The following is a 6,470-nucleotide window of genomic DNA, read 5'->3' as shown; positions in this document are numbered from 1 at the left end:
CTCTCTCTCTCTCTCTCTCTCTCTCTCTTCCTGCTGCCTGCAGATCCAAATGTAGTACCCTCAGCTATCCCTACAGCATCATTTCCGTGTACATGATTTCAGGCAGTCCATCATGATGACAAGGATCTCTGAACTGCAAGCAAGACCCCAATTAAATGCTTTCTTTATCAGTTCCCATGGTCATGGTGTCTCTTCACAGCAATAGATCACTGACTAGGACAAAGAACAAAAGTCAGGATGGAATGACAGGAAGAAATGTAAAGATGGCCAAGATAAATATGTTAGTGTGTTGTGTAGCACTTCCCTCCTTCTTGGAGGGAAGCTCATTGAGCCTCCTGATGTCAACAAGTGATAGGAATGCCAAATCACCAGGTATTTATAAGATTCATAAGACTACTTCCTGCCCAAGGTTAGGCTTGGGCGTTAGGCTAGGGAGCATAGTGAATAAATAATGGACCAAACCAAAGCCTAGAACCCAAGGTGGCTATTACCTTTTAGCCATCCATGTTCTGTTGTCTCTCAACCATACTCCAGCCCACTACCCCAGTAAACTCATTGATTCATGATGATGGACTTCAGTGGAGACTTTACTGACAGTGGCTAATATTTTATCTGAGTTGAGTAGACAGTTCTATTTTCTCCATGAGAAGTCACAGGGCATGTGCATTAAATGTGACAGATAAGGGAACTGTGAACTCTGAAGTAATTGTTTTTTTTGTTTGTTTGTTTGTTTTTGTTTTTCGAGACAGGGTTTCTCTGTGTAGCTTTGCGCCTTTCCTGGAACTCACTTGGTAGCCCAGGCTGGCCTCGAACTCACAGAGATCCGCCTGCCTCTGCCTCCCGAGTGCTGGGATTAAAGGTGTGCGCCACCACCGCCCGGCTTCTAAAGTAATTGTTAAAGAGATAATTTTCAATAACAGAAACTGTGGTCTTCTGTCCTGGGGTGTCATAGCCTAACCTACATAGGTGAAAAAGTCTGTCTTGAAAATTGGTAATTCATTTGAAAGAGAGAACCCAAACTGGGAATGCCATTGAAGGATGTTTGCTGCTCCAAATACTCTTCTGGAAAGAGTTTCTACAGGATCAGCAAACAAAGACAATTGACAGTGTGATCAGAGGCCCTGTCAACAGCCTAAGACAGAACAAAAACTTAGTGTCATTATCCATAGGGTATTTATTTTGTAGGTACTTAGGATGGAACATTCAGGGAATCATTGAGTGCTGGACCATTGTGACATAGAAACAGGCAGTTTTAAGGGGTATTCTGTGTCACAACAGTCCCTGTGTGGCCATTGCTAATAAGCAATGAAGGTGACAACTAAGTTGCTTTGTAACCCAACCAGGTTGGAGATGTCTGAACCATAGGCCATTCACTGAGGAAATACTACATGTAAGGTGAGAGGCCATCTGTGCCTCAGCAGCAGAGATGGAGGTGTGGTGTGGGTCATATCCTTTGGAGTCCAGATGATTCTGTCATGAACATCAGATGCCATGTATTGAAGTCTCTAGGACTTGGGTTTGCTCTTCTGGGATTCTGTCTTTCTTTAGATATTTCTTTCCTTTCTACATGCCTATTACTCTCCTCTGCAATAAGAAAGTTCCCATTGCTCCATTGCATATTGGGCATAGTAATCTTGTTGCATCTGTGGGGTAAACAACTGCTTCAATTTTATAGTCAAGAGAATTTAAACACTGGAATTCTTATGACACTATTGGTTGTGTTCCTCTGTAAACCATTGACTAATAGATATGTTACCTTACCAACAAAACCAGTAACAAAGGCTTCACAGGTACAATATCACTGGCTCATAATCCCAGCATGAAAATTAGGAGTGCAAGGTTATCCTCAGCTTTACAGGGTGCGTGAAGTCTGCCTGGGATATATGGGATTATCTCAAATGGAATAAAGTTATGATTCTCAAACTTAATTATATACAATTTGAATTATTGAAATTTCATTCAATATTTTGTATTGCAGAATCCCCAAGTCCAGTCTTTGTTGGTGGAATATTCTATCCTGCCAGCCAGCTCCCAAATAACTGTAGAGAGTTATTATTAATTATAAACGCTCAGCCAATAGCTTAAGTTTGTTTTTAACTACCTCTTATAACTTAACCCATATTTTTATATCTGTACTACCACATGGCACGGTACCTTTTTCGGCATGGCAAGTTCATCTCCTCACATCTCCTGATGGCTCCACCCTTCTTAATCCCGAAGAGCTCTCTCCCTGTCAGCAAGTCCCATCTAACCTCTCCCTTCCTAGCTATTGGTCATTTAGCTCTTTATTAAACCAATGAGAGCAGCACATCTTCACGGTGTTCAAAAAGGATTGTTACACAACAAATCTTTATCAAATGTGACTTGCCTGTGGATGACATATCCTCTATCTGAGCATTAAAACAAGCATCATTGCAAGTGACAATGTCTGCTCCATATATGCTGGACTCGTAATGACCGTTACCTCAGGGAACATGTTCTTTGAGTGCAGGAGAGAGCTGTGAGCCTTCTGTCATTTTTCAGAAGCTATACTAATTTTTCAAACTACCATGAAACAAAATTGACAGATACACATTACTTGATTGCAAATATTCTACTAGAGGGGGCCTGTAGGAGTGCACAAAGTATTCACAAACATTGCCTGGTTCTAGAGAACCCTTGCCTGTCAGAACTGTTAATATTTACCACAAAAGTTTCATTGTCTGTATTACTCTTTCTCTTTTTGCCTCATTTACAGGTTCTGGTATTCATGTTGCTAAATAGTAAATAAAACTTATGCTCTATCATTGCAAAGAAGAATAAAACAAGAAAGAGACATGAATTCCTCACAGTGATTGAAATTACAGTGTGATCTTTCTACTGTCTTAGCTCAGAAACAGCTTCCTATAGAATCATGGTTCATCACATGACTATAAGCCCCCCACCCTTCTATAGAGGTTTGTACTTTGGTCTCTGGTTCATTTCTCAGAAATGAACATTACTAAGAAGAGAGAAGAGATCCCATCATTATACATGCCGATGTAACTTCTTTATTTCAATGAGCTCATTTGTAATTCTGACAAATGTATTTCTGATCATTTTTGTATTCAAAAGAGAATCATCTCTGAGTTGAGGGAACTGAGGGAAACTCAAGGCAGAAACTCTTGACTTTTAAAATACTGTCACATGTGAGCAATGTCAGAATCGGTGAGAAGAAAGAATAATCAAACCTAATGCTAGCGGAACACTACAATGGATGATGGGCCAGGAATCAGTACATACACAATGCTCAGCCCAGGAAATGAGTCCCTCTACTTAGGAGAGGTGCAGAGGAGGAAAGCATTTGCTCAGAGAACACCTGGTGGTAAATACTTGCCTGAGTTTGTGAAAAGCCAGGGAGAAGGGTATGAATTTCTAGCATAACTCTAACAAAATTAAATGTATTACACCAATTAATGGATAAAAGTGCGCAAGGCACTTATGGAAGGATGTTCAATGGGATTCTGGGAATTCTTTGCATGTAGAATTTTGCAGTTCGGTGATTCTGAAACATTTCATCTGATGACCCACACCCTACCCCATAAGGATTATGATGTTCACATGAAAACCAATTTTCCAGGTATGGAGTCTCATCCACGTATCAATGTAGATGTCAATACAGGAGAACTTATTTATTTGTAGTATTTGGACTAAGTTAAAGCCTCCTTCATTCTAGGTAAGTGATTTACCCCTAAGGTAGCTAGCTATCCCTGTTTGTGGTTTGTACTTAGAGACGAGGTGTCTGTAAATTGTCCAAGTTAGCCTTGGACATGGCATCCTTCTACACTGAGACCTAGAGCAGCTGTGATGGCAGGCAGGACACAAAGTCTGGTTTCAATTCATGTGAAACAGTTACTTCTCAGTTCCACATTAGTTTCTTGCTTCATTGTTTTACAGTAAAATTGAGTCAAGGTGAACTTCCTTTGCTCCAGCAAGAGTCTACATTAAGTAGACCTGAGGTTTATAATCACAAAAACTTGACCAGAGTAACTAACACCTAATAAACTATTGCCAAAAGCTGGGCTCAGATATCAAATCCCAGATTTTAAAAGCAGCAGACTTCTGGTGGCTGAACCGTTCTGAAACACCTTGTTTCTATCCACTGACCTGATCTCCAGGACAGGGTGGGGCAGCCTGTGCCTGTGCCTGAGGTTGTGCTGGGAGCTCACTTTCCAGCTTGGCTGGGGAAGCATGCTCTCCCTAGCTGACCCACTACCACATGGACGCTGTTATTTCTTAGAACATCCAGAGCAAGCTGGGTTTCTGGACCCCTTGTACTTTATAGCCTACCCAACACTCTTGGTTTGAGTTGACAGAAGTTCATTAAAGGCATAGTTTCCAAGACAAGAGCTTTGCAAGGGAGATTGGTGTATTGGATGTTAGTTCCTTTTTCTTTGGAATGGAATGTTATGTTTATGGATGCCTCACTTTGAATGGGAATCCCCAGTGTACACTCCGGTGACTTGAATCCCAACACTAACACTCCCTTACAGGGGCTGAATAATCCCACAAAGGGGACCATCCTGCATCATCTAAGCAATTAATCACTTGGTGCTGCAGAGTGAAAGTACTAGAAAATAATACATCATCCGTTCCTTCAGAGACTATGTATGGTAGGAAGTGTGGACTCCTTTTCCTAATGCAGAGATTGTGTGAGTTTCCTAATGAGTTGGTGTGAGGTAGGTGTGGGTGTAGGGATTGGTTGTAATGGGAAAAGTATTGAATGTCTCTTGGGAGGAAACGTAGCCCTGCATATCCGGCAGGGTGTCTACATTATTCTATACATACACAACTTTACTTCTGTGTTTACCTGTATCCTGCAATGTGTGAACTGTCTTACACCAACTCTGAATGTGGCCTCCAACTTCCCCAGAGTTACCTGGATAATTCTCCTGGAAGTGTCCCGAATATTTTTGCTGTGCCATAAAGATTAAAAGATAAACTCGAAGAGCTCTGGTTCACTTGGGGGACCTGTGATTTGCACATAGGAGGCTTCTCACCCTGTTTTTTCTGCTGTTTCATATTTTGACACATTTCAGTCAAACCAAATGTCTGTGTTCCGGAGATTGGCTTATGAAATTAAAGTAGACTCGTGAGAATTATGGACTGAAAACCACCTTATCTTAAATATAAGTGTTTTCTAGGGATTATGCAACTATAAATAAAATAGACATTTTCTAGTTATTGTAACTAATCTGTAGACAAATGACAACATTGTGTTTTATATTATTTATGGTACACTGTCTTCTGTCTTCTGCATCATAGCTCTTTTCTTCCAATGTAGAAATGATGCAGCAGCATGCTCAATTATAACTTACAGATACATAATATAGAGTAAACATACCTATGGTTGAAAGGAAACCCGAAGATGAATCTGGTGCATCCCTGTCATCTCTGGACATGGGAGGTGCAAGCAGGAAATCATGAGTTCAAAGTCACCGTCTACTTCAGAGCAAATTCAAATCCATCCAATTTTAATTGACACTATGCACCTCCAATGTTTACATATATTTTATAATACACCAAATTCTTCTTTTTTTTGTATCACATGTCTTAGTACCAGATAACTGGAAAAAATCAATCCAGTGGATGTTTTCTGAGTTTACAAACTTCTCCATTGCTTGAGAACTTATTTCGATTGTTACTGACATGTAGTTTAGGTTTTTCTTACCAAAATACTCTTGTTAAGACATTAAACTTGGTGGAGCATGGTGAAGCATGCGTTTAATCCCAGGACTCTGGAGACAGAGGCAGGCCAGTCTCTGAGTTCCACTATGGCCTGGTCTACATAGTGAGTTCCAGGACAGCCTGGTCTACAAAGTGAGTTCCAGGACAGCCGGGGCTACACAGAGAAACTGTGTCTCAAAAAACTAATACAAGAAAGGAAGTAAAGGAGGAAGGAAAGGAAGGAGAGAGAGAGGGGGGAAGACATTAAATTTGGTGATTAGATATTTATATTTGCTCTGTAGAAAAGGATTTCCTTTGTTTTGCTTTATTATTGTTCCCTGTGTGCAGGGAATGTTCCTTATCTTTGCATATTCCAAATGTTGTATTCTGTCACAATCCTATGGTGATTTCTTCTGATCTAACCTGAATTCTTGCAGTTTGTGCTCCATCTCCTCTGAGACTTACATGATATCCCTATTTCCTATTCTGCAGTTCTTGACTTTACATCCCCCTCTCTCTACACAAAGCTGCCTTCCCCAGTCCTTACAGCACAAGTTCAGTTGTGTGTGGGATGCTTCTCTAGATGCTTCTGTTGACTAGAACAGAACTCCAGCTCTGTGTTTGGATAATGGCAACCACATCTTCCACTGTCCTTCACATGTGGCGTTGCCATATCCAGCCAGGAACCAAACTGCTAAAGTAGGATTACTTTCTGGTCCATGGGAAGAGTTTCCTGCACCTTTCTTTATAGACTGTTTTCATTACATTCTATCTAATGTTGGCTA

Source organism: Peromyscus maniculatus, chromosome 15 (genome assembly GCF_049852395.1).
Source record: "Peromyscus maniculatus bairdii isolate BWxNUB_F1_BW_parent chromosome 15, HU_Pman_BW_mat_3.1, whole genome shotgun sequence".
In the NCBI taxonomy this organism is placed as follows: Eukaryota; Metazoa; Chordata; class Mammalia; order Rodentia; family Cricetidae; genus Peromyscus; species Peromyscus maniculatus.
Note: the sequence above shows the minus strand (reverse complement) of the source record.